The following is a 24,181-nucleotide window of genomic DNA, read 5'->3' as shown; positions in this document are numbered from 1 at the left end:
GATTGGGAAACATTTATTTTCTCCATTTTAGGAATGTTTCCAAGTCTTTCTGCATGATTTGAAGAGCTTATTCTTTTCTCCACCTTAAGAACGTTTCTAAGATTTTCTGCAGAATTGGGGAACTTACTTCTTTTCTTCTTCTTAAAAACGTTTCGAAGCTTTCCTGCACGGTTAATGAACTTTTTTTCCCCCTTCATCTCAAGAACGTTTCCAAGTCTTTCTGCACGATTGGGTAGCTTGTTTCTTTTCTCCACCATAAAAACAGTTCCAAGCATTCACAGGATTGGGGAACTTATTTCTTTTCTCCATCTTAGGAATGTTTTCAAGCCTTTTTGCATGATTTGAAGAACTTAATTTTTTCCCCACCTTAAGAACGTTTCTAAGTCTTCTTTCTAAATTGGGGAACGTATTTCTTTTCTCCATCTTAGAAACGTTTCCAACCTTTCCTGCACGATTGATGGCGTTATTTCTTTTTTTCATCTTAAGAACATTTCTAACCCTTTCAGCAGGATTGGGGAACTTCTATCTGTTCCCGATCTTAAGAAGGTTTCCAAAACTCCTTGCACGATTGAGGGATTTATTCCTATCGTGTAGTGGGACTTGCAAATGTTCTTAAGATAGAGAAAGGAAATAATTTCCAAACAAATCTCGTTTTAGCTTGGTACTTAATTCGTTCTTCCAATTAGTCGTTAAATTAATATTTTAAATTTTGTTTCCTACAAGGAAAAATTCCAACAAAAATCTTCATACTTTCAAACGACCTTTCATTGGAAGAGTTTTGTTCTCAGCTGGAAGATTTCTTAGAAGTTCCTCGAAGGAACTAACTTGTTATGCATTATAAATATTAAAACACAGGTGCAATTACTGTAGTGTATAGTTGTGTAAACTTGACCATGTACTATAACATACGATTAACCGAATATGTTAATGTGAGTTATGTTACAGCTCTAACATAATGTATGCATTGTAAATATTGTTTGCTAGTCAACCATCGTTTAAAGATGTCTCCCTGTTCGCTCATTTTTATGATAGCTCCAACGAAAGGAAGATAAAATTTATTATCAGTCAAAAGTCTAATTATCGAATCGCCAAACATGTCTGACTAGTACAGGTGGTAACAAAGAAGAAAATATTGCAGTTGAAAGCCCAAAGGAAACGCGCTAATGTGTTACAGGGTATTGATCTGGTTTTACGTTGTACGAGATAGTTCAAGCGCTGTACATTATATTTTTGGTGTTGAATTAGTTATCGGCTGAATTTGCTAAAAATACGAGGTGTGTTGAAAAACTACCGTATCGAACCTTTGGTTGGCAAAAATACATTTATTGATATGGAAATCCGAAACACTGTTCTCTTTGAAAGCAGTCTTCTTGGTTATGCAAACACTTCTCCCAGCGCTCCGGCCATTGTTGGAAACACTTCCAGAACGCAGTTTTTGAAATGGTGAGCAACCGTGCCGACGCATTCCGCATGGTGTCTCCTCTTGACTAAAATCGGGTCCCGTTTAGTGGCATTTTCAGCTTGGGAAATAACCAAAAGTCACATGGAGCCATATCGGGTGAGTAGGGAGCCTGACGACACACACGAATTCTGTGTTTGGCGTTAAAAGCCTGAATCAAATTTCGCAAACACTTTCCTCATACCCAAATTCTCGTTCAAAATTGAATGTACCGATCTGATTGTATGATTTCCGCTTGGGTATCGCCAAGCTTTTGGCAAAATTTGATCCAATATCGCTGCTCAAGTTTCTCTGTCATTTTACAAAAAAAAAAAAAAAAAAAAAAATCCGACGACTGCTTACTACACGTCTTCATTCGTTAGCCGACTTACAGTTGAATACAGTTACATATAGGGGAAAAGAGGGTAATGACATGCGGTTTTTTAATTGCTCAGAACAGCAATACGAGAGCACCATGGAATCTAATGAATAGTGCTGTACATAGCTACGTATGTTTACTATGAAATAACTCGGAACTATTGCGTAATTACTCCCCGTTATAAGATAGCGGACGGAAATTTGAAACCTTACACTGCGTGCAGTTACCCTGCAGTTGAGGGTAATAGCACGCAACAGTTCAATTCTTAGTTAAATTCTTTTTTAAACTTCCATATGATGGTATTCCCTAAACATATTTGCTTTCTTCGCTCGTTTTATTTTTGCAGAAGATCCTTACGACGCATTGCTGTTAGAATTTCTGAGCTTTGATGCTTTCCCTTCTGCTTCACTAACGATGGTTTTCCCCTAGGAATTGGAGAAATTGCTGTTAACGGGATTATTGCGGAGAATTTTTCGGAATTGGTGACTTCCCTTGATGGTCTACCAACTGACAGTTCAGAAACGTCACTGAACTAAATTTTTGTTTCGTCGAGTCCATTGTATCATGAGAAACGTCGGCTTCCATATTCTTCTCAGTCTGAATACAGCATTGAGCACTTGCAGCAAAATCAGCACCTATAAAAATTTCTGGATTCATGGAGAACGTACCACACTTTTCAAAGCCTGATGAGGCATTTTTAGTCACACGCACTCTTGTGTTCATGCGTGCTATTATCCCAAATCAGGCCATCTTGATTTTTTTGTTCTTGACTGACATGCGTAAATATTATAACAAAATACTAACCCTATATTTATTCTAAATTGACTATTAACACACATTGACTACAAAAATACCGTACCCCAAAAGTAAGTTTGAACTTAACCACTAAAGAAAACTGGTGAAATTTTTAAAGAAAAACAAAGTTTTTCAATATATGGTCATACTCCGCAGTACGTCTGCAGCGCTCTCCCACTCAAGTGAGGTTCGTTGGGCACGTTGTTGGTAGGGTGAGCACCATGCAGACCTTCTCCTTCTTCTGCTTCTTTGTAAACAGGGATGCGTGCAATTATACACAGCGTGCCATTACCCCGTTTTCCCCTACAGTTGAATTTGCACCATAATCACTGCGAATGCTTGTAACGTACCATTTTGGCACATGGTCCTATCAGTATATTTTGTGCTGTAATAGAAATTAAATTTGTCAACTCCCGTGTTATCTGTCTATATGAAAGCCAAAGAAAGTTTGAAATAGTTTGTTTATTTAATTGATTTTATCATTTCGTCAAAGATTATTTATGTCTAGATGTGTAATATGTTAGTAAGCTTGTAGATTCGGAATAATGAACTATGTAATAAAATTTAAATTTTCTATTTAAATATTGATCGAAATTATATAACAAAATAATTTTACATTTTTATATTGTATCTATGGTAATTTTAATATACAAAACGTGTGATTTTTAATGAAAACTGAAGCCTTTATGAAATGTTCTGTAAGAAGAAGAAGAAAAAGTAGTAGATAGAGAATGTACTAAAAAAAGATAGATTGATGTATTAAGTTCCTGTCATGAAAATTGTTATTGATGCTTTATAATTGAAAAGAAAAGTGAAAATAATACTTTACCAAATACATAATATTATTACAGAAATAGCGTTAATTAATTTGGTGCATCTGTACTGTGAAATTTTATATAATAATATTTATGTTTTACTGAAGGTGATATAAATATGGTAAACATGTATGAGTAAATAGTTAGGATCCCTGACAATATCTCATCACCTGAATACGTCGGACTTCTTTCGTTTACTTATGTATTTCCAGATGAGTAATAAGCAGATGAAAGTAGTTAGTTGTTCTTGGCAGATGATCTATAGTGATGAAGCGTACTGATGGTGGATGTGGCCGGGTAGCATAGTAATACAACATTAGTCGCTAATGCATGTTCGTCAGGAAACTGCAACGGTCACGGTGAAGCTAAATACTTGAGGCAATGCTGCAATATATAAATACATGGTACCAATAGAGCCCTGTCTAGTTTGCATGTAGCGTATTGCCCTCTTTGAAGACTTCACGTCTGTGGGATTTAAATAATTTTACAGCCTGATTGAGACATGTAGCATTAAGCGGCGTTATAGTGAAATGTTCGTACTTCCTTCCCATACCATCACCCGGTGTTTCCTTCCTACAAGTTACATTGATAAATCTGTTAACTGCCAATCCAGCTATATTTAATAGTTATCATTATTCCACGAAGACCATCTGGAGATTCCCAATCCCGACCACATTGCTACGCACCACGACCAGGGGACTTGGCAGCGTACCTATCGATATCCAGGCCAACATAAATTTTAAATCTCTTTGGAACCGTCTCGGGTTGCCTTGGTGATGTTCATAGTTGTGACCCGGCAATGTGAAGGGGCGGCTACATGCTTAAATATAATACGATATTCTATTATTTAAATAAACATACCTGAATGCAGTATTAGAATATCTATATTACATTTGTGTCATTAAAATAATGTCACAATTTTATATGATTGTTTCATAGTGATAAAATAATAATAATAAGTTGTAAACTATTATGCGAAGAAGTATAAGCATTGGTAGATCAACAACGCATCTGCGTTTTTTTGATGACGCGTGACTTTTTTTTATCGCAGTTTAGAGATAACGTGGAACAAATAATGGGAAATGTCTTTTTTTAAAGCTGGTATGACAAATTAAAATGTACTGCAGAGCAATAGTGGGTATTTTTCTAATCTTAACGTGTCCTTTTCCTCAAATTGCATTGTCGCTATGTCCTCCTCCTTACTCGTCCTCATCCCCAAAGTATTTTCGTCATCAAATTATGTTCTTCCCCTTTACTCTGACCCCTCAATTACTAAAATTAGGTTGGTGAGCGTGATATTCATCAATGCAAAATGAATGAAGGTCCCCCATCCCTGCTGCGGAATATCATGGAAAAGGTAACCAAGATGAATGATTGTGGAGTTATTACTTGCCACAGAGATTACTTGCCACAGGTTATACGGAATCCACAAATTCCTTTGGGAATACCTCGCGCACATCTTGCGGAGATTTGAAACATACATTTTTCAATCGAGCAGGTATGACTTCGAGTGTCATGTTCTAAGCCGCACTCTCTACGTTGCGTTTTTTTTTTTTTTTAATTACAGCCCTCAGAAGTTCATTTTTCCACGATTTCGGCACTTTATATCGCCGAAACTATCCCTCACTGAACAAAGTTCCGGATGACATTTTTTGCTAGTCTCGGAGTCGGGAATAAGCTCCCGAAGTTTGTTCAAATAGTTTCTTACAATCTATATATATAAAAGAGAACGTACAAATCCTTTGTTCCCTCATCACGCTAATACGGCTGAACCAATTTCTTTTATTTTTGGGGGGTTATTAGGATTTGGACCCTAGATGGTTTTTATCATATCACTTTAATTTTTAATTACCAGTGTCTTGAGATAATTGACCATTCAAGTGTCCATAACGTACAAATCCTTTGTTAGATCATCATAGGTAAAAATAAACGTATTTATATGCAACCCGCATGACCGTGTCACTCGGCGGGTTAACATAAATGACAGGCGCTATAATGTTAACATTTACTGCAATCACTTGAAAGCGAAAAAGTAAAAATTATCTAAGTAACAAAATTTATTGCGTTCCGGGGTGACCGCAGCGAAGCGGGGCGGGTTAACATAAATGACAGGCGATATAATGTTAACATTTAATGCAATCTTCTATGGTTTTTATCATATCACTTGAAAGCGAAAAAGTAAAAATTATCTAAGTAACAACGTTTATTGCGTTCCGGGGTGACCGCAGCGAAGCGGGGTGAACGCTGCTAGTCCTATATATATATAAACAAACAAAATTTAGCGGCCGAAACCTTGCCGCCCAAAATCCCGCAAGCTAAAATCTCGCACAGCCAAAACGTCACTCCAAAACATCGCGTGCCAAAATCTTGCCTATTGAGAATCTCGTATGGCCAAAAATATGGCCATATCTCGCAGTATCTCGCATGATCAAAATCTGGCCGCTCAAAATATAGTTTGGTCAAAACCTCTTGTGACAGAGTATATCCATTATAATTTACTCAATCCGTTTCTGGTATCATAATAATAATAATAATAATAATAATAATAATAATAATAATAATAATAATAGAGAGAAAAAGAAAGACTGAAGTAACATGGAGCTCAAAATGTTTACTTTATACACTAGAAGAATAAAAATTGACGACTCCAAAGTGAATGGATGTATCATCATAAAATAAACCCAAATGAAGATACATCTTATATCCTCCTTCCTTTGCTTTTTTCTGAAAAATTAAGGACATTTTATATTATGGGGAGGCTTTGTACTAATAGGGTTCCTTCCCAGGTGAGATAACATCCAGTGAATTTCTGGTCAGGCGAGATTCAGACCCTCGAGATTTTGGACGGCGAGGTTTTGTCTAGGCGAGATTTTGTCCCGCAAGGTTTTAGGTGGCAAAGCCCTACCCAAATAAGGTTTTGGGCCTCGTGTTTCTAGCTACGATATTTCGGTTGTGAGCTTTTCTACCCAAACTATATATATTAAATCGGGCAAATATATCCCTGGCAGGGAAGAAATTATTATTTGACGAGTCGGGGAATTTACTTAACAAGAAGGAGGAATCCGTTTCATCCCTTCCCTTGATTTGAGCCTTGCGAAGGTGGGTGCTAAAGCGACGAAAGTTATCGCCTCGGAGACAAACATGGTTTTCTACTGTACAGTGAAACCTTTTAAGATGGTCACTTGCTTAAGGGCTTACCATCACCGGCGTCCTTTCTTCCAAAATGATTAGGTGCTATCTCTCCAATTTTACTATTCTTCCGCTCCTCTCCCCCCCCCCAAAAAAAGTAGAAGAGGAAACCTGATTAATAGTGTGAAAAGCAAGGTAACTGGCAGAGGCGGTTCTAGCCCGGGGCCGGGGACCTAGGTCCCCCAGTTTCTGAGTGACAAAAATAATTTAAGCTATTATTTATATATTTTTTGCAAGTGTATAGTGAACTTACGATACATCTGTTATAGTTTAGGGGATGGCTGCCTTCTCTCCCAGTTTTTACGTTCTAGGACCGCCACTGATAACTTCCTTTGCAGACTAGGTTTTATTTACTTTAGCGTTCTTCAACAGGTCATGATGACATAATTAAAGTTCGATTGTGCCATTTTTTTAAAAGAAAAATAATATCCCCCCCTCAAAAAAAATAATCTCATTAACGCAACCTATCCTCTAAAACCTGCTTTTGGGCTCACCTGAAGGCATTGAGAAATGATGTAGATTTACCCTTGTACTCAGATGGATGGTTGCAAAAATGTTAAGCATTTTTCGTGCTGAACGTGGAATATATAAGAGAATTCTTTGCTGCCTTATTACATCTTCCATTAAGATTTTCATAGTTGTACTCCATTAATAGTCATTTATTCATCTTTGCTTAAAAACAATAGCGGTACACTACAAAGCATTCTTATATTACCAGCACATTCCACAAACTAGAGATAAATACGTGTATTCGTTGGTAAATGATAAATTTTGATCCCATTGAGCAGTATGAAGGAGCTATAAAATACATGGCAAGTGAAGCGTTGCGTTAAAAACGGCGCAATATTTTTCAAACGATGTTAGAGTTCATCCATCACATCAGCCCTGCAGACAGACACACAACTGTCCTCCGAAGAAAAAAAAAAAGAACAGCAAAACAACACTTAAGAGAGAAAAAAGAAGAGAAAAGATTGAACAAATGAGCAGCGCCACGCGTGCACGAGCCTAGTTAATGGTTTGTGCTTCATTAACCTCACTTGAAACATTTATTTAAGAATCACGAAGTCTTACACGGAGAAGAATCTCCGTCCATTTGGGTGCTTTACTATTCTTTATAAGCCTCTTCAGTTAAAAGGGGGGAAAAAAGAAAGAAAGACAGGCGCAGGTGAGGTATCGGGTTATTTCCTCAAGTACGTTTTCCTCAAGCCCAGAAAATGTGGGACATTTCCTCAAGTGCCTTATCTTGATATTGATCATGAACTAGAAATCGAAGACAGAGATACAAATCTTGGCCAACAGCCAGAATGGGGGGATATGATTTCTATACGTGATAAAATAAATACAATATTGCCACTGGTTAGATAAAATTTTACTATTACATTTTCAGAATGAAGGTCTTTTATATCAAAGGACATCTGAATATTCCTCAACTATATAGACTACACAAGCTTTCAATTTAGAATTCAATCATAACAGTTTCCACGATTTCAGTATCCCATTTGAATTACGAAGACAAAACCCTGCATCTAAACCATTCAAAACAAAAGGTTTCTTTAAATACTCAATAAATAATTACAGGCGATATTGTTTTAAATAAATTGTCCTATACGTACGATTGCCTCAGTAAATCATATTAGTTTCTTGAATTGTGTATAATATAATTCGAATCAGCTGATTGAAGAAAACTATAGTAAATTCTCCAGTATTGAAAACAAAACAATATGGTAATACATAAGGGTCGAAGTGAGACAGTATACGGTGGTATGCCATACCGTCTCTGTTTTTTCAGTAATGAGGACATACCATCTCTGTTTTTTCAGTGATCAAGACAATATTTAAATAACAGATATGTTGAGTCAAAATCATAATAAAACATACCGCCTCTGCTTTTTTTCCATTTCGAACATTGGTAATACATGAGTCACACTATATTTTTTTTAAAAAATTATCATTGTTTTGACCAAATAATGTACATGCATCACAAGATCTTTTGGCCTAGTTGACCGAATGAGATACAGGATAGATTTTCTGTAAATAAAACTCTAGGATTGCTACCCATAAATTATTTATTATTATATGTTAAATAATAATGTTGTGACCTCATAAATTTATCGTGTTATGCTTAGCACCTAAATATACCATATCAAAACTCTTACTATTCTATTTCTTAGTGCTTCTCATGTTCTAGATCAGTGCTATTTAACGGGGATACGCGAAGCTCTTTCTGGGGTTACGTGATGATGCTTCTGTTGGTCTGCTGGAAATGTCCGTTGACAGTTCACTGCAAATGAAATTCGATAACTTGTCAATTTGTAACTTTTGTATTTATGCTCGAAAAGAGAAATATGAAATTAGTGACAGTGCTATTTCACTTCTTCCATTCCATCAACATATTTGTGTGAACAGTGTTTCTCTGCATTAACATCAATGAAAACAAAACACAGAAATTCCTTGAATCCAAAATCAGCTCTGATACTCGCACTCTCGAAGATTCGACCAAGAATAGAGTAGTTGGCGTTCTGGAAACAAGCTCAGTTATCTCTGAGAGCAAGGTCTAAAGTTAGTTTTAGTTTTTGAATTTTTAACATTGTCTTCAGTGTACGAATTATCAGGGAGGATGAGGCGAAAATCCTCCTCAGTAGAACTGGATGTCCCCCATATGTTTTGAAATTTCTCATGTTAATTTTTTCGGATGTGAACTTATCCCCCTGTAAATAGTCTTTTGATTGGCATACAGATTGTCATTGTGTTGGGTCTCTCTTTGTCCCCCCTTTTAAATCAACAAAACGTGTATTAAGTTTAATAAGTTCATTCCGATTTAATGTCTTTTAAACAGCTTCAGGAGTACACAATTGAATGGCGAATTGTGTCTAGGGGTACCCGAGAAAAAAGAATAGCACTGTTTTGGATCACTATGTTCTATAAAGCATAATAATGCCTTTTGCGTACTTTAGATTTATTCAAAAATGTAGAATAACATCAATTCTACGTCGAATGGCTTTTAAAAGAAAACTGTTAATCTCATTAGAATTTGTCGTGTTTTCAAATGATGAAAATAAATTTAAACAAATAAATAGGTATTATGGAACTTTTGGGGTACAACTGTAAGTTCCCGACAGTTAACAGCTTCAAATCACTGAAGACATAAGCGATTTTAATAATAGAAATAATGTTTCTTCTGAGTGCAAGGTTTTAAGCGCTCAAGGAAACTTATTTACTTTCAGTTTCAGATACAACCGGAATGTCTTTTCACTTTGAAAGATTAACAAGTAAAAGAAAATTTGGGAAAAAGCCGGCCAGGAAGGTATCATCGTGTTAAGAATGAGAAAATTAGCCCGCTTAATCAGGATACAAAGACTTGAAATTTGAATCCAAGATCTCACGATTGAAAAGAGCAGCGCAAACTGTTTACCTCACACTCTTTTAACTTGGTCTTATACATAACTACTAGTAAGCTTACGTGTCAATAGCAAGTTTGACCAATGAACTAAAGTTTGAACTAAAATAGATCATTTCCTTCACAAGTGATAATAATTTATTCGACAAATATTGGAGGAACATGGTTCTAACAGTGTCAATAGAAACTCGGCAATTGATCCATGTAACTTCTCATTGTCCGTGTGACTTGTTCCATATCACAATACTTTACAAAGCACTTTTAGATTTAAGGGATTTAAAGAATAAATCCGTGTAGTGATTCTACCTTGAGATTTGTTTCTAAAGAACAGTTCAATGAATTCATTGTAAAACAGACATTTCACACTCTGCAGATATACCTTCCGTTCATTTTCAGTTGGATTAATATAAAACATGTAACATTATATGCAATTTTGTTCGATAAAGTATGATTTTATTTGACACCTTACAACCCTAGTTATCAGCAACAGCTCAACTAGCCAGCAGCGAAGTATCACCCCTCTTCTTTCTTGTATTAGTTAAGAATTTCAGCAGTTGTGCTTCTTCTTTTGGTAAATGATCATCAGATTAAGAAGAAAGATAAGCACTTGAGGAAATGATACCTTTCTGGAAAGTTGGGGAAATAGACAGTTGAGGAAATAACCCTATTTCCGCAGGTGAGGAATTTGAAGTAATACAATCACGTAGTTGCTATCTCCGACAAGAAAGTAATCTGTATAAATTTACCAGTATACTTGTATAAAGCCACAGTCATAAGTACGTGAAGATTAAAATGGTATATGTTTTATGGGTCGTTGAGTAAATAGTTACGAAAGTGAATCAGCACTTTATGTGGAGTGTTGTACTGTATAGAAAAAAAGTGAATATTAAGAGAAAGTGACGAAAAAAGAATAGTAGCCTTAGAAATATTAGTATGGAGAAGAATGTATATACGAGGGAGGGTCAGAAACTAAGGTTACAAGGTCGATATTTCTGGAATTTTGTCTGTTAGGTCCGTTACACAGTCACGCGAAGCTCCTCGCGCGGAGTCCCGCGTGGCAAGAGTGTTCTATTGTTTCTAATGGGTGCATACATAGTCACGCGGAGGCCTCCGCGCGGCCCTATCCGCGCTCCAGTTCTCATTAGTTTCATATCGTAACTCTTTTATTTAAATTGATTTTTAAACAACTCTACACCTGTTGAAAATGTTCAGTAGACCTATTTTTTGTTGTTGTTAACAGTGTGTATAATATAAAAATAAAAATGTGCCTATCAGAACAAAATTCAAAATAATATTTAAAAATATTTTCCGGTAATGGATTCTAATTATATTTATCTCTTTCGCATGTCTTCACGACCCCCATGAAACCCTCTCGCGACTCCCAGGTTGAGAAACCCTGCTTTAAACTAATGCGATCTAAACATGACTTATGAATGTAGTATTCAAATAGAAGATCAGCTTAGTAAATTTAACTACCATCATCATGAAGTGTTTCCAACAAGAAATATTTATTGTAACTAATATAATTATGACATATTTTGTCGTTCCTTGAAACTTGCCACCCCGGGCAAATGCACATGCCGCCCCTGGACACACACAGAAGTTCTTTTATTGCATATAAGCAAGGATAAGGATGAGCTGCTTTCAGTGATATTGACTACTCATTTTCTGTCAAATTTTAAAACAAAGTTTATTTATTTTTAGCTGTATTGTAATGTGGAGAATAGTCGGGAATCTGTCTGAAAAAAGATCTGTACCAACTATTCTCGAAAGGTCCATATAATAGGTCATGTTTAAATAAAATTTTACCCATGGACATTCACGTAATAGTCATGCATTGTAATTTAAATGTTGTACGTGCATCTTTATAAATACAGGTGTTAAAGTGTATCAGAAATAACTTTTCAACTGGTTTTAAAGAACCGGTTGCGAGGGTTTTAGTGCATAAAGTATCGATAAAAGTGACGTGGATAATCGCCATTAGTGGCTATTAACAGAATTGGGTAGGAAGTTCTAAAACGAAGCTAAGAATGGTCCATTGACAATCATTTTATAGTTAGTTGACCTTCAAGATATAATTAGTATGTACGTTTTAGCTCTTTCCTCATGCTGCGTCCCACATGTTAAGAAATACTTATATGCCATTCTATGGTTGAAATATTATAGGAAAATAAAGAATTATTGTTGTTGTTTCTTCTGAAAGATGGGTGAGTGAGATCGTGAAGTTGAAGAGGGAAGTGTAGTTCTAGTGCAAAGTCGTACTGAGGGGGATATATGGAGTTACACCTTCTCCCGCAATTTCCGAAATTACACTGGTTAAAATGACATTTTAAATCATTTCCGAGCCTCTCTAGTAAGCTATCTTGTTTTATAAAACATATATATCTCCTATCGATTTTCAACGGGAACGGCATATGACATGTAAAATCATATGTATCTCTCTACTCGTTATAGACCAAAGGGACCTATGGGTAAGATGACCGTTAGATTCCACACTGTCAAGATCTCAGCACGTGTATAATGTAATGTGTTTAGCGATATCCATTTCAGAAAGGATGGTAGATTCCTGAGGTGTATTCTGAGAAGAATCCTACCGCTTTGGAGATCAAACTCGAGTCATTTCAGTTGAAAGGATAGACATTACTCCACCCCAGCTGGGTACGACTTGGGCTTTTCCAAACTCATTTATAGTGAGGACGATGACTCTGTGGTAGAACCCTTACCTCTGGTGCCAGTTGTCTCTCATTCGATCACAAATTATATGAGTTTGTGGTGGACAACTCTGGGTTTCTTTGAAGTCCTCCTCTTTCTTTCTACATTCTCATCCCACAATTCTTTCATATTCCTCCATTTCCATCAATAATTCGTTTCCTTTAGCATACAGGGCATAAATGTGAGACGCATGGTGAAAAGACGAGACGCATGGGACGTATGGTGGTTTAGTCTTTCCACCATGGTGGAACGTAAAACCAGGGAAATTTTGAGATAGACTGTACCAGTGAACGCATCCAGCGGTATTAACAATCCTCACTATTACGTAAAGTCACTACTTTACAAAAACTTATAAGAATCCATTATTATAATTTATACAGGATGTCAAGGCTATAGGTATGCGAAAAGAACACACTACTAATAATAAAAAAAGCGAATAGATAGATATTTTCAGGCAAATACTCATTCGGAAGGAAATATCTTCAAGTGTGTATGACCAGTTTGGCAACACCGCGAAAACACGAAGTTTGTATGTCCAGTTTGGCAACACCACAAACAACACGAAGTTTGTTTGACCAGTTTGCAACACCACGATGTGCGTTGCATACCGGGAAATCAGTCATTGTTGGAAACGGAGTTTGCTTCGTATCCTAAACAAATAAGTGTGGGTATTCATTAAAGTGTGTCGTGGGTATTCATTAAACATTTGGTATTCATTAAAGTGTGTCGTGGGTATTCATTAAACATGTCGTGGGTATTCATTAAAGTGTGTCGTGGGTATTCATTAAACATGTGGGTATTCATTAAAGTGTGTCGTGGGTATTCATTAAACATGTCGTGGGTATTCATTAAAGTGTGCCGTCAGTAGGAAAAGATTGGTGAACACTACACTTAGATACGATATTCAAGGAAAAAGAGTTGGTTTTATTTGTGCAAAAGATATTTCTTATATTTTTCATTAGTTATTTCTTTCTGTAATTTTATAAAAGACGAATTCATTCTGAAAAACAAATGTGAACGTTCATGATGTGACCAAAGATAAAATATTTGTTTTTGGATAGTCAAAAAGTGCAGGTGCAAATCTATTTGTTCCGTGAGCATACCTACAACACAATACCTCTTTTAAAGTGATAAATATTGAATGTTAATAACATGCTTTCTAATTGGCATACTTTGCTTGCAGTCTTTCCAGTTAGTTTTAGCCTCGCCTGGCCTTGGAGAAGTTGTATTTAGTAGTTAAGAATGGAGTAACTGTTTATGCAGTTGATTTAGATGTGGAATTTGTATAGTTAATAAGTGTCATTCCGAAGAGTAGTTTATTTTATTCTAATGCAAGTAGGCAACTTGGTTTCCATGTTCCGTGTGGATATACACGTGTGGTGTGTGTGTTTATTTAATCTGAATTTTTTTTTTTTAAATGGACAGATCTTTTTGATTTGATAAAAATTCAGCTGTCAAAGTCAATCCAAACACTTCAGTTTGTTTTAAGTATGTTCGATTGTGATCTTGATTCTCAAGGTCATAAAGAAACGTGTGCATATGGGATTAAGTTGGTATTATTGCAACGGAATGTTTTCTCAATATGCTTTTAAAAAACAGGAAAACTTTACTTGTATTTGCTTTTGGATGCCTCGAAAAAAATTCTTTGAAAATACCAGGTGGCTCAGAAAAAAGTTAACAAATATTGTGAGCAGGTAATAGTAGTACTTATTATTCTCAAGAGAGAGAAAAAATTTAAAGAAAACTTTCTGTAAACATGTATCCTACTTCTAATTGATATTGAACAAAAAAGAATATTTCAATAAGAAGATATGTAACCTAATAGATAGTGTTCTTGCTTCGCCATTGGGCTTTTAATAGCGTTGAATATTCACACCAGAGTTGCCAACCTCAAAGAACAAAATTATCGATTTTTGTCTTCAAAATTATCGTATATTCGTTATGAACTTGATAATTGCAGGAACATATACGTATAATACTACTACTGTAATAGCACTAATATATAATAAACATATCTAGTAATCTTCAGTTTCGGACTCGAAATCGGCATCTCTGTCCTCATTATTTAAAAAAAAAATCTTTTATTAATACTACTCTGGACAATAGGCCGGTAGCCAGCCCAAAAATGAAGGGCCGGTAGAATATGGGGGGACCCTATCCAATTATATTATAGTTCATCACCATATTATAAATCATTTGCAAGCCTACCATGAAAATTTTAGGAGCGCGGTAAAAATTTAGGGGCCCCTAGACCCCCCTTGGAATAAGGGTCTGCTGAACAACAATAATACGTTGTATTTCCACCTCCTCGTGAACGTAATTGAATTTAAAGAATGGATGCAGAGTTATCATTTTGCCAATTCTTAAATCATTATTGATTTATTTTAGCAGGAATAACTGTTAAAAAAACTCAGTGTGAGAGTTTTATAATTATTTAATGCATATTTACAATTTATTTGTACATTCAAAAACTGTATAAAAGTGTGTATTCTAAAATTATGATATATTCGCCGATTATCGCAAAGAGATTATCATATGTAGTATTAAGGCTTAAATTATCGTATATCACAATAAATTATCGTATGGTAGGCAAACCTGACCCACACAATCTTTGGTTTTTAGCCTATTGATTTTTATGGGGAAATATTTCTTCCGTTTTCTTTGTAAGAAACTGGTATTTTAATGGTTTCATTTTGTTTCTTTGTTTTTCAAATCTTATTTAAATGTTCGTTACTTCGCAAAAATTAAATTATGTTGTATAATTTTATTTTACCTTAATTAAAATTAAAATCTGACCGGGAAGGGGGGGCTCACCGTGGCTCAGTAATAGTGAGCTCAGTTCTGGTCTATAGGGTCTCTGATTCGATCCCCGGCCAATAAGTTTGTGGTGGAGAATATCGTGTCCGTAGGTCTCATCGGGGTAATCTGGTTTCCTCCCACATTCTCACTCCAATTCTTCCATCATTATTCACTTGACTTTATTATCCGTCTCTTTTATTCTATGAGAAAATAATAGTGGGACGTTAACATTAAAGATTTAAAATTTGACGAAAGCAAATCACTTTTTGTAAATAATGGTGTTACTGTTTCGGTACTGTATCATTGCCTTCATCAGACACATTGTGAAATAACATTTTAAGTACTACAACTTACATATCTCAGAAAATGAGAAGTCGTTTCTATTAAACCAATCAGATCCTTCCTTTCTTTTTTACCAACTTTTAACTGCATACAGATCTCTACTTCTAATAATAAAACTTTCACATTTTTTTTTTTTTTTTTAAATAAACTTTCAATTTTACAACTACCCCACTTCAAATACACTTTAACGCACCTGGGTTATCTTTTCTTTCTTTCCTGCTTTATACAAAATCTTTCTTAACAAATCATGGATATTCAGCCCACTATTCCAATTGATCAGTTTCTCTCTCTCTCTCTTCTTTCCGTATCCATTCCGCCTCTTTCCATTTTCTTCTAATATTTCTTTCCCTTTCCAATCCTTCCACAGTTTACCAGTCTATTTTGTGTTCTGTTTCTCTCACATGCTTATATACAGCATTATTATCTCTCTTTAATGTAACGCCATCCTGGTGTTATTTAATCCTTTCTTCTAACTTCCTCCCTGTTTCTCGTATATACTTCTTTTCGGATTCTTTGCACCTAATTGTATATACTACTTCTTCCTTACTTTGTTGAATCTCTGTTTCTCTTCTTCTTTTTCTTTGCAATAAATCTAAAGTTGTCTACTCCCTTCCTTATATATGAGTCATCATGTAGCTAAGCGGTTAGCTCACGCGCCTTTGGCATGGGAGATTGGGGTTCGATTCTCAGCTGGAACTCAAGTGGTTCGGATTCCAAATGAAGCTATAGGTCCACGGCTCATATAGCCTCGCTGCTGAAAAGGGACGCTCAACTGAAAGTCAAATCAAATCCCTTTCCTATATCCTTTCTACAATAGCTTCTCCAGGAATTCTGTTTCTCTTTCCCTATGCTTTCTATTCCGAACCATCTTTGTTTCTACTTTTTCTTCCCTCTCTTTCTTTCCTTTACTTCTTTCTTGTTCTCCTTCTTCAACTTCGCTCTTCTATATCCATTCTGCACTAACACTATTATTTATTAAAAACGATTTGCTTTGGTGAGATTTCAATTTTAACTAAGACACACAAGTTCCAAAGCTAGAATGAATGGCATTCATAATTGTATTATTTAATAAGGTTTACTAAAGACAATAAGAGGATCAATGAAAGTTTTACTTTTGTTCGGTAGATGTCAACTAGTGGAGATCTGCTGTCATCTAACGGTGCGATGTGTAACTTTTAGCAATCTACAGTAGTGTTATACACTCTTGTTTCAACAGTACAAATGGGATATGCATATCCATAGTTGATTCACCGTTGCATATGAAGATGTTAAGGAATTTAATCCCATCAACAAACTCCGTCAAGATAATCGGTCTAATGTTCTATTGCAATGAATAGAATTTTAAAAAAATACCTTTTGTTCAAAAGTTATAGTGTGGAGTAACGGACTTACTATGCGAACATTCGCGTGATCCTAATAAAATATAAGTAATATTAAGTGGGGGGCACCGTAGTCTAATAGTAAAGAATATTGGACTCACTTTCGTGTGACCCCGGGTTCAGTTCTTGGCCGTTGCTTCCCAATTTTCGTGTCCACCCATCGTCGTGAAGCAAACTGAGGAGTCACATGAATAAAAAGACGTGACGACCACTAGATCTAGAAAGGTTCTGATAAACCTGTTAGAGACAGAGCAAGGCAGTGCGCTGACCGCGAGGTGGGCCATAGTTCAGCCGGTATCTAACAGATAGCGTTGAAGGGCGTAGGTCCAGAAGGGCTGTCGTGTCACTGGTTATTACTATTTAAGTAATATTAAGAGTGTATAATGCAAATTTATTTTGAGAAACCAAGAGACATTTAACTATACTTATACTACAGAAGAAATTCGTAAAAATCATTTCATTAAAATTATTGTTGATTTTAAAGAATACGGAAAATAAGCTTCCGTTTAAATCAGTGGGCTAAAAATTAAAGATGCCGATGTAGTCAACATCGTTAAACTAAAAATTAAGGTTCAAACTCGTCTCGTTTCGAGTACGGAGGTCTTGTCTCGGAAAGTATAACTGTTTCTATTGGAAAACCACTGCTTCGTCTCGTAATATCATCTCAAAAAAAATGTAGAGTACACATGTGTCGGAAAGTGTAATTATTTCTATCAGAAGAACAATGTCTCGTATCTCGTCTCGAAAATACTGTCTCGAGGCATAAATATATTGTCTCAAAAATCAAATCTCGACTCATATCTCGTCTCAGAAGCCCTGTCTCGAGTCATAAATATCTTGTCTCAAAAATCCTGGCTCATCTCGTTTCGTGGACAACCCTAGTTATCAAATATAATTCCACGGTGCCTTAGTGATACAGCGTTCACCTCTGTGGTATGTGAGGTCCCTAGTTTGATCCCAGTTTGAGCCAAATAGGCTTTGTGGTGGAGAAACACTATGGGTGTGTTTTCTTTTCGGGACACTATGTTATTCACTCTTGTCGTCACTTTCTCTTTTAGCTTACATGGCATAAACGTGGGATTTAATACTGAAATATCCCATTTCACTTTAGAATCAAATATTGTGGGTAGTGTGCCTTGAAAGCTTTTATGGGTAGAGTTGGCAACTATGTTTTAATAGGAATTTGTGCTGGTGTCAAGAATCAAATGTAAGTTCTTTCATGTAAGAGTAACAATCCGAAGGGGCGTAGATTGATGACTGAATTTCCAGTGACTTGCAGCTCTTTGGCAAGAATAAAAAGGTTCTTTTACCTCGTACCCTTTGATATGTAGATGTAATATGTACACCAGTCGGCTCGCGATGCAAGTCTCTGTATTTGGGAGGGTAATATGTGACACACGAAGCGCAACAACCGAACATGTTTTGTTACCCGTCCTTCTTTTGTTAATTTTGATGTGTGCATACTTTTCTTCTTCGTTCATCTTTCTCTTGCTCTCCATGCTCTTCGATGACCATACAAAGATGTAAATTTGACACCTGCTTGACCTTAGTACTAAAAACATAGAGAATACCGTGCCTCCAGGCCTTACAATAGCATCTGACATTATCATTTATAACTACAACATTTGCGCCCTTGTACAGCATTTTTAACTTCATGAGTACCTAGGATACATTCCCCTTGCTGTAACAATATACAAGCTTTCTTGTGTCACACAGAATCATGAAGGTTATAAAATTTAATCTTGTTTCAAAACAGCTTACTATAAAATGTTTCGAGATGCTTTACTAAGAATTGTGCTTAAAAGGTCTTGGTTCATCACTATATCCGGTTTTCAATCAAAGTTACCTGCTGTTTTGTGAAAAATCAGACCCTTAGAAAGGTACTAAGGTAATATTATACTTTATTATTTGACAGAAGCAGACACATTTTATTTCTCAGACTAAAGCAGTTGTCGCTAAGTCAGACACATTTATTTTGTGATGCAACAGAAGGTGTGTTTGACATTACCGTATTTATAGTGTCTGGTTAGGTTGCTTTGTATACTGAAAATATATTACCAATATTAGCAAATTGACTGTGGATCTGATTTTATTAGCAGCATGAGTTAAAGAGCTTTCACATATATTATTGCCTATTAATTGACAAGACGAGTTACTAGAAGGCTTAGCTCACAGCAACTTAAACTGATCTGATTTTATTTCCAACGTGAGTTAAAGAGCATTCACATATATTTTGGCCTATTAATTGACAAGACGAGTTACTAGAAGGCTTAAGGTCACAGCAACTTAAACTGATCTGATTTTATTTGAAGCATGAGTTAAAGAGCATTCACATATATTTTGGCCTATTAATTGACAAGACGAGTTACTGGAAGGCCTAAGCTTACAACAATTTAAACTGAGTAAAACAATTTTTCATTAGGTAATTTATTCCTCTATATAGAAATTTGTGATCTTCCAAGTCAAAAGACGTATGATTCAGGGTATGGAAGTTTCCAATCTAGTTCTTAAGGGGTCTGGTTTACCAAAACTTCTTTATATATTTATTTAGTTTGTTCATGTTTGTGCTCCTCCTTTTGAGAGACGTCAATTTTAACCAGAATGTTCAGGAACAAAAGTTATAGAGGTGATCCATCATCCGGAAGTGGTAGAAATCAATCATTTCCAGTTTTAACGTTGATCACTATGAAGCAAAAACGGTAGTAGGTAGCGAGAAGCGGTTTCCTGCAATTTATTAAGTGTTTGAAGAATGTATTGCGTCTTCACTCTAATCCCGTTACTAAAACCGGAAGTGGTAGAAATCAATCATTTCCAGTTTTAACGTTGATCACTATGAAGCAAAAACGGTAGTAGATAGCGAGAAGCGGTTTCCTGAAATTCATTAAGTGTTTGAAGAATATATTGCGTCTTCACTCTAATCCCTCTACTAAAACCGAAGTGGTAGAAATCAATCATTTCCAGTTTTAACGTTGATCACTATGAAGCAAAAACGGTAGTAGATAGCGAGAAGCGGTTTCCTGAAATTCATTAAGTGTTTGAAGAATATATTGCGTCTTCACTCTAATCCCTCTACTAAAACCGAAGTGGTAGAAATCAATCATTTCCAGTTTTAACGTTGATCACTATGAAGCAAAAACGGTAATAGGTAGCGAGAAGCGGTTTCCTGCAATTCATTAAGTATTTGAAGAATATATTGCGTCTTCACTCTAATTCATCTACTAAAACCGGAAGTGGTAGAAATCTACTACGACTTCCGGTTTCAATGTTAATTGAGAAAATTTCATGCCATGTGAACTGAACACCTTCGCATGTTGTGCACACGATACTGCTACTTGTTCAAGACTGTAGGTATTATACAAACAGGCAATATGATATATACAGGAGTATTTCTTCCTATAGTCTTCATTGAAATTTAAATGATATGGGCTGCATAACTAACAGCCTATTAGATTCAGTCAATGTCGAGAAAGAGTAGCGCAATTGTCGTTGTTTTTCGTGACCTCATCAACAAAGGAGAGAAAATGTAGGCTTATTATCAGTCTTTGCAGTGTTAGAAGGAAAATAAAAGTAAAAATAGATGCATGTAATGAGTTTATTGATTTAACTTAATATACTACCATCTTATATCGGAAAAGTACCACACATTTCTCTAATCTAATTCAAATATTCAAATACACACCATGTATATATATATATATATATATATATATATATATATATATATATATATATATATATATATATATATATATATATATATATTAGGGATGGCCAATTCCGGAATTTTTACTTTCCGGAATCCGGAAAGTAAAATCGGAAAATTCCGGAATTCGGAAAAATTCCGGATTTCGGAAAAATTCCGGAATTCGGAAAAATTCCGGATTTCGGAAAAATTCCGGAATTCGGAAAAATTCCGGATTTCGGAAAAATTCCGGAATTCGGAAAAATTCCGGATTTCGGAAAAAATCCGGAATTCAGAAAAATTCCGGAATTCAGAAAAATTCCGGAATTCTGAAAAATTCCGGATTTCGGAAAAAATCCGGAATTCAGAAAAAATCCGGAATTCGGAAAAATTCCGGAATTCGGAAAAATTCCGGATTTCGGAAAAAATCCGGAATTCGGAAAAATTCCGGAATTCGGAAAAATTATTTTTTCTTTTTGTAATCCTAAGAATTTTGTTCAAATGCAAACGAACAAATTTCCTTTTTGTAATCCTAAGAATGTATGATGCAAGTTAAGCTGAAACTTACATCCTAAAGTATACACTACTCAATCTTCCCATGGTTAATGAGATGTAGTCCAAAAGTACGATGTACTCCTAATATTTAATTTTTGTTTTACTGTAATATTGTCCAGAGGTAAGACATATATCACACTGAGATAAACAACTTGACATAATGAAGATGTTATCATACGTAGTTTTCCAGAAAATCGTGAGAAACGATTTTTTATGAAGTTAAAATATGCGTCGCTTGTTGCCAGTGTGATGCAATTGATAACTTTTATGCTGGAATAGTCTTATTATTATTATTATTATTATTATTATTATTATTATTATTATTATTATTAGACCTATTATTATTATTATTATTATTATTATTATTATTATTATTATTATTATTATTATTATTATTAATCGTTTGTGTACTGTAAAAGAAAAATATGAACCTTTAAGTAGTAGATTTTATCTGTTGTTTTTTGATATCTTCTAACAGTAATAACAAATTGCTTGTAAATACGCAATGATTATCAAGGACAATGGCATATTAATGTAAGGACTACTCTGCAGATTATCAATAAACAATAAACAATAACAGATAAACAATAGTCCCAAAAAAAAAAGTAACTAACTTGGGCACGTCAGAATGTTCGCGAGAATATAGGGACGCATTGAGACTAGCAAAAAACGTGGTGTTATTATTACTCAAAGGGCCGTACGATGGAGGCTTTAACGTTAATGTTAATGGCACCAATGAGCTATTACTTGCTCTAACGGTTAACCTCATTTTTGAGATGATTCTTAGAAGTGGGCGTGTTGGCATGCAGTTGGAGTACTAACGATTTGCGTCACTATCGAACACTAACGTAGCACTAGCAACGTTTAAAGTCGAAATTGGAGTCTGACATAAGTGGCTTGTCAACTTCACGGACATTATATTTTCCTTGAATGCGAGAATTTTGCGCCCGGGAAATTTGCGCCCTACCACAAAAATGGGAAAAAATGCGCTCGCAATATATTTGCACTGGGATGTTTGCGCCCTACCCCAAAAAGAGGGGAAAATGCGCCGGCTATATATTTGCACTGGGATGTTAGCGTCCTACAATTCAACTTATTATTGTATTGTGTAAAGTAACTTCCACTCGCACTTGAACTAGGCTTGTCTCTCATCGTCTCAGTGAGTTACTCCATCCGTTATAATATTCCGAACAAATGAAAAAAATACAATTTTAGTTCACTAAAGGGCAATCCATACAAATACAATTTTTCATTATACTACAAAATTTACAATAAACGTATAAATGACTGATATATAATTATTTATTAATATAATCAAAGAGTATAATTTAATCTACAAAAGGCTGTTTGGCTCTACCCAGATATCTCTGTTCACAATCCTTGCGAGTTGTTTGGCTTTTCAGAACACAAAATATAGAAAAGAAAATGTAAAGTGAATGTAAAATCAGTTCAGTAATATTATCAAGAAAACTATTTACAGTGTGTTTACTTGCTGGAATTACACTTCAAACACACAATTGCGTTCAGTCGTTCTTTCAGGAAAAATGTTCCGGGGGGCACATTTAGTATTCCGGAGGGGGGTCACTGCTGGTACTATTCTATTTATTATTATATTATAGACGTATTATTTTGGTCTCCTCCGAGGGGGCACTCTGACAGCTCTGGGGAGGCCCGTGTTCCCCCAAAATCATCTCTGGAAGAAGCAGTGATTGCGTTGATCCGTTGTGTTCTTTTGGCTTATATTGAAGTTTATTCTCCCCTTATATAGCCACAATGAAAATAAATCACAAATGGCATGGTTGTGAGGGGAGGATTGTTTATGTTGTAATGTCAGCCCCTCCGAGGAAATGCGTAAGCTCCAATAGGTTCTTTTATTTCGCAGGGCTCAAACTTCCCGGTGGAGGTACATCGCAGACGCAATTTTCCCTGTTCTTGAGGTAGGGCGCAAATTTCCCAGACGCAAAATTCTCGACACAGTTCGAATGACCTCGGAAGACGATATCTTTTTCAATACTTTTTTAATATTCTTTTACTCGAGATTTCTTCATAGCTTCTTGTTAAAATACTTACTAATATATCCTCATTTTATTGTCCTAACCAATCAATATGGTTATGTTGTCAGTAAAATATTTAGATTGATCGAGCCTCTGGTGTGTAACCACAGTATTTCATATCATGCCCCCATTAGAAATCTTGGCTAAACGAACCAATATATGTTGCCAATAAAATAGTTTAGAATGATTGAGCCCCTGGTAAATAACCACAGTATTTCGTGAGAGATCCCCCCCCCTCCTTCCTATTACCATATTCTAGCTACGTGCCTGGCTCAGCTAATTCTCTACATTCTTTACCAAGCACACATTTTCTAAAGCGGAAAATGCTCTCTAAATACCTAAGCTCATTATTTTCAGCAGATGCACAAACTGGGTAACATTCTATCTACATGAATGTTATATATGTCGATTACTGGAAACCGCTTCTCGCTATCTATTACCATATTTACTATATAATGATTAACGTTAAAACCGGAAATGGTGGTTTGTACCGCTTCCGGTTTGAATATTACATTCATCAGGGAACTCGATTCTTAACTATTGACTCTGTACATCATGGCCAAAATTGATTGGTAATCCATCAGATAGTTCTTGAGACTGTTTGTTTCACTGACGGACAGAATGAATATATGGCTATAGAGTTTT

General features: G+C 35.6%; 1 protein-coding gene and 1 long non-coding RNA gene across 2 annotated transcripts in view; one reads left to right on the top strand and one right to left on the bottom strand.

Annotated features, from left to right (window-relative positions):
- The window catches only part of LOC145663104 (uncharacterized), a 645,511-nt gene that overhangs the window by 988 nt on the left and 620,342 nt on the right, over positions 1–24,181 (bottom strand). The window lies entirely within an intron of this gene.
- LOC145663101 (uncharacterized) overlaps positions 1–24,181 on the top strand; it is a 156,014-nt gene that overhangs the window by 40,877 nt on the left and 90,956 nt on the right. The window lies entirely within an intron of this gene.

Source organism: Thermobia domestica, chromosome 10 (assembly GCF_964235325.1).
Source record: "Thermobia domestica chromosome 10, izTheDome1.hap1.1, whole genome shotgun sequence".
Taxonomy (NCBI): domain Eukaryota; kingdom Metazoa; phylum Arthropoda; class Insecta; order Zygentoma; family Lepismatidae; genus Thermobia; species Thermobia domestica.
Note: the sequence above shows the minus strand (reverse complement) of the source record. Positions and strands in the feature narration are given on the sequence as shown.